The sequence below is a fragment of the Theropithecus gelada genome, chromosome 6 (assembly GCF_003255815.1).
Source record: "Theropithecus gelada isolate Dixy chromosome 6, Tgel_1.0, whole genome shotgun sequence".
Lineage (NCBI taxonomy): Eukaryota > Metazoa > Chordata > Mammalia > Primates > Cercopithecidae > Theropithecus > Theropithecus gelada.
Window position 1 is genome coordinate 156,868,675 of NC_037673.1, and position 10,929 is coordinate 156,879,603.

Here is a 10,929-nt window from a genome sequence, read left to right on the forward strand (position 1 = left end):
CTGGAGTACCTTGTTCTTCCTTGGCTTATAGCTACAGCACTCCAAACTCTGCCTATTTCTTCACACGGGCTTCTTCTCTCTCACTTCACGTAGCCTTCTTCTTTTTCTTCTTCTTCTTCTTTTTTTTTTTTTTTTTTTTTTTTTTTTTTTGAGACGGTGTCTCACTCTGTTGCCAGGCTGGAGTGCAGTGGCACAATCTCAGCTCACTGCAACCTGTGCCTCCAGGGTTCAAGCAATTCCCCCGCCTCAGCCTCCCCAGTAGCTGGGATTACAGGCGTGCACCACCATGCCTGGCTAATTTTTGTATTTTTAGTAGAGACAGGGTTTCACCATGTTGACCAGACTGGTCTTGAACCCCTGACCTCAGGTGATCTACCCACCTTGGCCTCCCAAAGTGCTGGAATTACAGGCTTGAGCCACCGCGCCTGGCCATGTTTTCTTACAAGGACACCGGTCATATTGGACTAAGGGTTCACCCTACTCAATATGACCTCATCTGAACTAATGACATCTGCAATGAACCACTTCCTAATAAGGTCACATTCTGAGCTATTGAGGGTTAAGACTTCAACCTGTCTTTTGTGGACGTATACCATTCAACCCATAACAGAAGGCAGTAGTATTCTAGGAAACATGAATGACCAGGGAACCCTATCATATGCTTTCTTAGGGGTGTTACTTTTCTGTGTTAGGCAACCGTGTATTACAACATAGATAGAAAGGGAAAAATGGGGCAACCCATAGTTCCTCTTCCTTCAGCTCTTCCTTACTCTTTGGTATTATGCCTGAGGTAGAGAGTATTGATTGGCTGTGCATGTATCAAGAGTGAAATAAAAATAGTTAACTTAATTTTGTGTAGTGTTTTCACCGCTAAGGAAAGAATGAAATATATATGCATGTTCAAGCTACAAAATACAAATTGTGTAATTTCAGTGATTTTGCATGTGAGTTGTGTTCTTATTTTTGCATTTAAAACTGGCATTGCATAATATAAAGATAAATGATAAAAATTCATGCTAATACTTTAAGTTTTGAATTTTTCTTTACTGAAAATGACATTAAATAGCGTATTTTAAAAATATCTCAATAAAAAATTTTTAAAAAGAACTCACAACAAGTTGAGAAAGAGCTCTATAAACTGTCCACAAACTATCTCACACTACTCCCAACCTGTCCCACCTGACTGCCATCCCAGAAGAAATTGATTTATGTTTCCTACTAAAGATATTCTCTCTTTCTCTTTTGTTTTAAGAGATGGAGTTTTGCTCTGTCGTCCAGGCTGAAGTGCAGTGGTATGATCATAGCTCACTGCAGCCTGGAACTCCTGGGCTCAACAAGGGATCCTCCTGCCTCAGCCTCCTGGGTAGCTGGGACTACAAGCAAGGGTCACCTCGCCCAGCCCATGCTGTTTTTAACCTGAAGTCACCCATCCCCCTTTGTGAGTAATCCTTGTGGCAAAGTTTTCCCCCTTGCTAGTAATGTATTTTTGTTGATAAATATGAGAAAATTTATCATTTGTGGCATGCTTAGCATATGCCAGGCACTGTAATACATGTCCAAGCAATCACTGAGAGCAGGCTTCCCTACTTCCCAAATAATTGTCCATTGCCTTTCTTCCTGTTCTCCCACACCTACATCTATTTACCCCACACACTTCAGGTTCCTTGAAGACAAGACTTGTTTCTTTTCCGTATTTGTATCCCCAACATCTAGCCCAGTGCCTGCAGTAAAGGACGTGGTCAATATAGGTTTACCAAAATAATAAACAATGGGTCAGGCACAGTGACTCAAGTCTGGAATCCCAGTACATTGGGAGGTTGAGGTGGGAGGATCACCTGAGTCAAGTAGCTTAAGATGAGCCCAGGAAACGTAGTGAGTCCCTGTTTCTACCATTTTTTTTGTTTGTTTTTGATTTAGCCAGGCGTGGTGTTGTGCGAGTCTGTTAGTACCAGCTACTTGGGAGGTTGAGGTAGAGAGATGGTGGCTACAGTAAGCCCTGATCTCGCCACTGCAGTCCAGCCTGAGCAACAGAGCAAGACCCTGTCTCAATAAATAAATAAATAAATAAATAAATAAATAAACGATGGACACATGGATAGTGGAGCTAATGGGGGCCTATGAGAATCACCTGGCCTAGACTTCAGACTGGTCAGGAGTTACTGTCCTCACTTTTCAAATGAGATCTAGAAAGTGTGTGACCCTCTATGGGCCGCTTATGCTCTTTGGATCTCCTTGTCCATATTAGTAAAATGAGAAAACTACTCTTTCCTTAAAGGACTGTTGTATGACATGAAGAATCATGAAGTATAAATTGCTCTCTAATATTTTGTCATCCATAATAATAACAGAGCAGGCCAGAACCTTCTGATGACATTGCTCTTTGGAGCCTGAAGCAAGCTCTGTGAACCCACGGTGAGGCTTGAGTGAGTAGCCTTCCTTCCATGGGCCTCAGTTTCTCCTTCTGTGAAAGGAGGGGCTGGGATTTGATCCCAGAGGACACAAACCTGGGGGAATAAGAGGGTCAGGAAGACAACATAAACAAGAAGATGACTTACAGCCCTCCTGGTCTAACTTCCCCCATTCCCTAACCTTTGGAAGAAACTTGGAGGGAGAGAAGTATTCCTCTTTGTGAGGAAAAAAAAAAGCCTGAGTTTGACAGTCAGTGTCCACACCAGCCACAGTGCCAGGAAGCATTGTGGAGCGATGAGGACTGTGGTCGACCGGTGGGCACGTGCTGCATCCAGGGTGGGAGCACCTTCTGCATCCCCTCAGATTGTTATAGCTTGGGAATTGGTGCCCACTATTGGCAGATTGTTTGACTTCAAAAGAAAGAGGAAATTGAGGCTGGGCGCGGTGGCTCAAGCCTGCAATCCCAGCACTTTGGGAGACTGAGACGAACGGATCATGAGGTCAGGAGATGGAGACCATCCTGGTTAACACAGTGAAACCCCATCTCTACTAAAAATACAAAAAGAAATTAGCCGGGCGTGGTGGCGGGCACCTGTAGTCCCAGCTACTCGGGAGGCTGAGGCAGGAGAATGGCGTGAACCCGGGAGGTGGAGCTTGCGGTGAGCTGAGATTGCACTACTGCACTCAAGCCTGGGAGACAGAGCAAGACTCCGTCTCAAAAAACAAACACACGAAAAAAAGACAGAGGAAATGGAGATATCTCCTGATTTTAAAAATACTGGCTTGACTTTGCCTTGCCTTGCTTTTCCTTCCTTCCTTCCTTCCTTCCTTCCTTCCTTCCTTCCTTCCTTCCTTCCTTCCTTCCTTCCTTCCTTCCTTCCTTCCTTCTTTCTTTCCTTCCTTCCGTTTCTTTCTTTTTCTTCTTTCTTCTTTATTCTTTCTCCCTTCCCTTCCCTTCCCTTCCCTCCTTCTTTCTTTCTTTCTCTTTTTTTATTTTTATTTTTTGGGCCATGTGGGCGACACACCGCATCAGCCCTGGCTTGGGAACCCTGGCGTAGGTGCGTGATAGGAGCCCTCCAGCCTTGCAGGGATTCTGCAGGGAACAACAGGATAAGAGCTTTCCAGACTCCAGGAGGAGGAAATAAAAGGCACCATTAACTTCAAAGCCCCTGAGCCTGACAGCCCGCTCCTCCAACAGACAATAAACAGGAAGGAGACTGAGACTGTACAGCGAAAGGTGACCAGACAAGCCTGCCGGGGGAACTTCGCGCCTAGAAATTCCTCACTGCCAGCAGCAGGGCGCTGCTTTCCTGGGGCCACCTGGATGCCACAAAGCTACCTTCTATGCGGGGCTTCCATAACTTCCAGGGCTGCAAAGACCCAAAGTCCGAGAGCCAAGGATTATGGTAGCAGCCGCTCAGCTGAGGGGACTTAGGCTGCAGGTGGAGAAGGGTTGGGAAATCTATGAAAAAATGTATTGGTTACACAAGTATCATTCTCCTTGTACCACTATTAAAGCACGATTAAAATATTATTAAGATCCTGGCCGGGCACGGTGGCTCATGCCTGTAATCCCAGCACTTTGGGAGGCCAAGGTGGGTGGATCAGGAGTTCGAGACCAGCCTTGCCTACATGGTGAAACCCTGTCTCCACTAAAAAAATACAACAAAAAAATTAGTCGGGCATGGACCCGAGATGGTGCCACTGCACTCCAGCCTGGGCGACAGAGTGAGACTCCGTCTCGAAAAATATGTATGTTATTAAGATTCTGAACAACACCGTCCCCCACCCCGCCCCCTACCAGCAGGTAACCACTGTGATATCGATGGAATGGTCTTTGGCCAGGCACATAGGCAGTGGGGGTGAGGGAAGGCAGACCAGGTCAGAGCCTACTGTAATAATCCGGCTGAGAGATGGGGTTGGCTTGGGTAGGGGGAAGAGGTGAAGGGAATGAGGAGGGGCCAGATCCTGAGCATAGTTAGAAATAGGAGCCTATAGGATCTGCTGATGGACTAGATGTGTGGTGTAAGAGAAAGAAATCAGATGACTCCAGGTTTTAGCTCTGAGCACCTAAAGGGTGAAGTTCCCATTTACTGAGATGTGGAACTTAATCACGTCTCCCAGGACATTGTTGATATATTGCCCTCTTCCCTCTTTTCCCAACCCAGCCTGCTGCCACCAGCTGAGTAGTTACAGCTAAGGCTCTAAGACTGCCCCAGACTTCAATGTTGGCTTTGATTTTTTTCTAGTTAATGATCTCAAGCAAGTTAGTTAACCCCAGATTCTTTCTTTCCAAAATGGGGATAATAATAGTACTGCCTTTATAGGGTTATATGAAGGTCAAATGATATGATGCCTGTTATATAAAGGGTGTTGAATAAGTGTGAGCCAAAATTACTGTATAATCATTAAGTTGTTATTGTATGTATGCATAGTTTCCTAGCCTGCAACTTCTAAGCCCAAAATTATCTCATGAGCATTTTTCATGAGATACCTTTAAAAATGTCCCTTGGCTGGGCGCGGTGGCTCACCCCTGTAATCCCAGCACTTTGGGAGGCTGAGTCAGGTGGATCACAAGGTCAGGAGCTTGAGACCAGCCTGGCCAATATGGTGAAACCCTATCTCTACTAAAACTACAAAAATTAGCCAGGCGTGGTTGCGCAGCGTGCCTGTAGTCCCACCTACTTGGGAGGCTGAGGCAGAGGACTCGCTTGAAACAGGCAGGCAGAGGGAGGTTGCAGTGAGCCGAGATTGCGCTACTGCACTCCAGCCTGGGAGACAGAGTGACACTCTGTCTCAAATAAAATTAATAGAATAAAATAAAATAAAACATCCCTCAAGGTCGGTTGGGGTGGCTCACGCCTGTAATCCCAGCACTTTGGGAGGCTGAGGCAGGTGGATCACAAGGTCAGGAGCTTGAGACCAGCCTGGCCAATATGGTGAAACCCCGTCTTTACTAAAAACATACAAAAATTAGCTGGGTGTGGTGGCAGGTGCCTGTCATCCCAGCTACTCGGGAGGCTAAGGCAGGAGAATTGCTTGAACCCGGGAGGCGGAGATTGCAGTGAGCTGAGATCGTGACGCTGCACTCCAGCCTAGGCGACAGAGCGAGACTCCATCTCAAAAAAAAAAAAAAAATTGTCCCTCAAAAGTTTGTTTGTTTGTTTAGAAGCAGGGTCTCACTATGTTGCCCAGGCTGGTCTCGAACTCCTGGCCTCTAGCAAACCTCCCACCTCAGCCTCTCAAGTAGCTGGAATTATGGGTGTAAGCCACCATGGCGGGCTCAAAAAATATTTTTACTAGCTACATAATATTCTATCATATAGGCAATTCATTTATGTAACCAGTCTTTCATTTTAGGTATTCTAAATATGACTAAGAGCTTATTGGCAAGTCATGCTGTTTCTGGCTTTTCTCTGTGCATTATAAACAACACTGAGATGAAAATCCTAAAAACATCCTTTCTTTATGCTTCTCCAATATCTGAGGATACACTCCTAGAAGTGACATTGTTGTGACGAAGGCTGTGACAGTTAATTTTGTGCCTCCACTTGACTGGGCCAGGGGGTGCCCACATATTTAGTTAAACACTGATCTGGGTATGTCTGTGGGGGTTTCTAGAGTATATTTGAATTAGTGGACTGAGGGAGGCTGACTGCCCTCCCCAGTGTGGTGGGCCTCACCCAGTCAGTTGAAGACCTGAATAAAATAAAAAGGTTGAGTAAAACAGAATTTCTTTTTCTGCCTGTCTTTGAGTTGGGACATTGATTTTTCCCACCTTAGAACTCAGATTGAAACATTGGCTGTCCCTGGGTTTCAAGCTCACCAGCATTCCGACGGGCACTATCCCCAAGATTCTTCTGGTACTCAGGCCTGTGGGCTTGGGCTGGAGCTACACCCTCAGACCTCATGGGTCTCCAGCTTGCCAACTACAGATCTTGGGACCTGTCAGCCTCCATGAACATATTAATCAATTCCTTATAACCAATCAATCCATTCATCTTCTATTGGTTCTGGTTCTCTAGAAAACCTTGACTTATACAAAGTGTATGAATAGTTTTAAGATTTCCGAAATAGATTATGAATTGACCTCCAGAAGGCTATGCCAAAACACATCCCCATCAATAATGTTAAAAAGTGGACTCTCACCAAGACTAAGTCATTGTTAAATCTATCTATCTGGCTGGGTGCGGTGGCTCACGCCTGTAATCCCAGCACTTTGGGAGGTCGAGGCAGGCGGATCACCTGAGGTCAGGAGTTCTAGACCAGCCTGGCCAACATGGTGAAACCTTGTCTCTATTAAAAATACAAAAATGAGCCAGGCGTGGTGGCAGGCGCCTATAATTCCTGCTACTAACGAGGCTGAAGCAGGAGAATTGCTTGAACCCAGGAGGCGAAAGTTGCAGTGAGCTGAAATTGTGCCATTGCACTCCAACCTGGGCAACGAGAGCAAAACTCGGTCTCCAGAAAACGAAAACAAAAAACAAAAACAAGAAAACACACACCAAAAATTGTCTATCTATAATAAATATATATTTAGAATCAGTGTTTCCTCAAATTGATTATGAAATTGAATATATCATTGTAGTTCACATTTCTTTGCTCTCCAGTAAGACTGGTGTTTTCTGAATGTGAATATCTGTCATATGTATTTCTTCTTCTACAAACTGTCCTTTACCAATCTTTCTGTTGGTGTTTTAGAGTTTTGCTAAAGGAAGAATTAGTTATGCATTAAAACTAACGATCCTTGGTCTGTTGAATTTGTTACACACGTTTTTACTGCTGTCTTTACATTTTGTGTTGGGCTTTTATGACCTACACTATAGAATACACGCAGACAGACCTTTTCTCCCTTTGCAAGAGTATATGCTTCCAAGGCACTTGGTGTGTGTGCTCATGGTAACCAGGTTCCAGGCCTGCCTCTGCCCTAGCTTGCTCTGTGGCCGTGGGCAAGTGACGTCTCCCAGGTCACAGCCTCCCCATCTGTCAATGGCGGCAGAGGTGGTCAGACCTCTGAGCTTCCTCCTAGCTCTGGCATCCTATGATTTTAGTTTTTGAGCTAGTGGGCATGTTGGCTCTGAGTTAAGAGCTCATTTCAAGAAATAGTTACTGCCTAGTACAACAGTCTGTTAACTAGTCTCCCTGTTTTTGATTGCTCTATGCCCAGTTGTTAATGGGCATTGCTAATGCCAGCTTCCCTACAGTGCAGTTTTGAGCAGTCCATAAACCAGACTCCAGCCCCCTCAGCAGTCATTGGTCTCCCTTCCTGCTTGCCCAGTCTTACTGCCTGCTGCTCCCTGTCAAAATGAGTATTTGTGGTTCCTCAGATATTTTTGCTCATACTATTGCTTTTGCTGGGAATGTTACCACATCGTAAATTTTGTATGGAAAAACTTTACCTAACTTTTAAATCCCAGCTAAGCACCATCTCCTGCATTAAGCCATTGGTGATTATTGCCCGTTCCAGGGGAATTTGTCACTCTTTTGAATTACAGTATTTTCCACATGCCATGGGTATTATGGTTGTTGACATTTATGTCCTATTTACTGAACAAAAGCATACACATATTTCAGGCAATATAAGCAAGCAGACTGGCATTTTCAGAATTGGGAAATTTTTTCACATAAAAATCCCGATTTTCATCTTCTCTTGAAAGGTCAGAAGATCTAGCTTACATCCTCAAAGACAGGTCAGCAAGCCACAGCCTGTGGGCCAAATCTGACCTGGCCTCTGTTTTTAGAAATAAAGTTTGATTGGAACACAGCCCCACCCGTTTATTTATATATTCACAGTGGATGCTTTCCTTTTACTGTGGCAGGGGTGAGTAGTTGAGACAGAGACTCTATGGCCTAGAAAGCCTATTTACTATCCAGCCCTTTACAAAAAAGTTTGCCAACTCCTGCTATAAGGCACCAACTGTGGAGCATGCACGTGCCCCAGGACCTCTTCCTACTCTCTATCAGACGTGGCCAGTTGCAAGTATTTATCCTGTCTCCTAAGGCCTTTAAAACATTAGTTTTTCATTCTTCTTAATCCTCTTGATCATATCCTAACACAGTATGAAAGCCATTATGCCAGGTGTGGTGTGGGGGCCCATGCCTGCAATCCAAACACTTTAGGAGGCTGAGGCAGGTGGATCATCTGAGGTCAGGAGTTTGAGATTAGCCTGGCCAACATGGTGAAACCCTGTCTCTACTAAAAATACAAAAATCAGCCAGGCATGGTGGCACGCGTCTGTAACTCTAGCTACTTGGGTGGCTGAGGCAGAAGAATCACTTGAATCCAGGAGGTGAAGGTTGCAGTGAGCCGAGATTGCCCCACTGCATTCTAACCTGGGCGACAGAGCTAGACTCTGTCACCAAAAAAAAAAAAAAAAAAAAAAATTAGAAAAAGCCATTATGTCACATAGGCAAGGCAATCTCTAAAATAAATATTCAAAACCATTACACCGCCAATATAAATTAAATGATCAACTCTAATAACAGTCCTCAGTAACTATAGCTACTGATAAAGTAGGTTCTTAGAGTTAAAAGCTTGAAATCAGTGTGTAGGTGTGCTCTTTGTGGAATTCCACCATGGCATACCGCAGCCAGGGCCAGAAAGTGCAGAAGGCTATGGTGTAGCTGTCAATCTCATCTTCAGATACTTACAAAACAGATCGCGGATTCAGGTGTGGCTCTAGGAGCAAGTGAATACGCGGATAGAAGGCTGTATCATTAGTTTTGATGAGTATAGGAAACTTGTATTAGATAATGCAGAAGAGATTTATTCTAAAACAAAGTCAAGAATACAAGTGGGTCGGATCATGCTAAAAGGACATAATATTACTCTGCTACAAAGTTTCTCCAACTAGAAATGACCAATGAAGTAAGAAATTGTTGAAATGGATACAGTTTGCTTTTAGATACCCTTTGTCCAATATGAACATTTATTCGTATTGTTTTGATTACTCTTATGGTATTACAAGATGGCAATACATGCTATGGGATTGTTTGTATTTTAACAAACAAACAAACAAAAAGCTCGAAGTCTAAAGTCAGATTGCCTGGACTCATATTCCAGCGGTGCCACCTATGTGAGCAGGGTGAGTCTTTGTTTCCTCATCTGAAAATGAGGATAACAGCAGTGCCTACCCTTGGATTGATGAAAGGAGTCCATTCAACTAATATTTAGTGATAGCTACTTTGAGTCAGGCACTGTGCTAGGCTCTTGGGATACAACAGTGAGCAGAAACGGCCACATTTCCACTTAGGAAGAGCTTAACTTAGGAAGTGGTTGAGGGAAATGGAGCAGGCAGCAGATACCACTGGTGCCTGTTGTTCAGTCATTTGGGCCACCGCTGAGCTCAGCCACAGTAGGGGGTGAAAGTTCTGACTCTTCTCTGGCTGCCAAAGCCTTCTCCAGTGCAGCAACGTAGCTGGAACCAGTTTGGCTGTCAGGCAAGCACAACCTAGAAGAGAGGAATTAATGCCCAGAGGCAACCCCCAACAAGGTGGACCGGGAGTCCGCGATAGAGGATATGGCCCCTGTTCTTCAGAAGAACAACTCTGGGCGGCATTCTGTATGACCCTCGTCAGAGGTCCTGGCAGGATAAAGCTCCAGAGTAAGGAGAGAGGCTAGTAACACCCTCACATTGACTTTGCACTTTTCCTGTCTCACCTTCCCTGCTTTCTGGCAACATTATCCAGATAAACTATCTGCATCCAAAACTTTGTTTCAGTCTCTGCTTCCGAGGAAATCCAAAGTAGAACAAATCGTAAACAAACAAAAACAAGAAAATACAAAAGAGTAGTAAGTGCCATGCAGAGAATGAAAACAGGTGTGAACAAAGTGAATGATCAGAGACCCCTGATACTGGGGCCATGGAAGGCCTCCATTGAGAGCTGAGTGACAGGAGGAATCCAGCCATGCCCCGGGTAGAGGATGAATACTCTGCAGAGGGAACAGCTGGTGCAGAGGCTCACAGCAGGAGTGTGCGTGGCATGTTAAATGAGAGAAAGGGCAGCGAACCTGGAATTTAGTGGCTGAGGAAATGAGGTGAAGAGGAAGGCCAGATTGTGAGGGTCTTTGCTGTAACCCAGGTATATTGATGTGGGACTTTATTCTAAATGCCATGGATGAGAAGTCATGGGAAGATTTTAAACACAGAAGAAGCAGGGATTAATCTTCAGTTTCAAAATATCACCCGGGCTGCAGCGTGAGAGTGAGTGAGAGTAGACAGGGAGTAGAAACAGGACACCCGTTAAGGAAGCTACTGCACGACTCCAGGCAAGTGATGCCGGTGGCTTGGACTGATGTTGGAATAATGTGGATGAAGAGAAATAGACGATTTGGGATATGTTTTGTAAATAATAATGGTGGGCTGGGCATGGTGGCTCAAGCCTGTAATCCCAGCACTTTGGGATGTCAAGGCAGTAAGATCGTTTGAGCTCAGGAGTTCAAGACCAGCCTGGCCAATATGGTGAAACTCTGTCTCTACTAAAAATACAAAAAAAAAAAAAAAAAAAAAAAAAAAAAAA

General features: G+C 44.6%; 1 pseudogene; it reads left to right on the forward strand.

Annotated features, from left to right (window-relative positions):
• The first annotated feature begins 8,985 nt into the window (after positions 1-8,985).
• On the forward strand, positions 8,986-9,263 carry LOC112626895 (annotated as a pseudogene).
• The last annotated feature ends 1,666 nt before the right edge of the window (positions 9,264-10,929 follow it).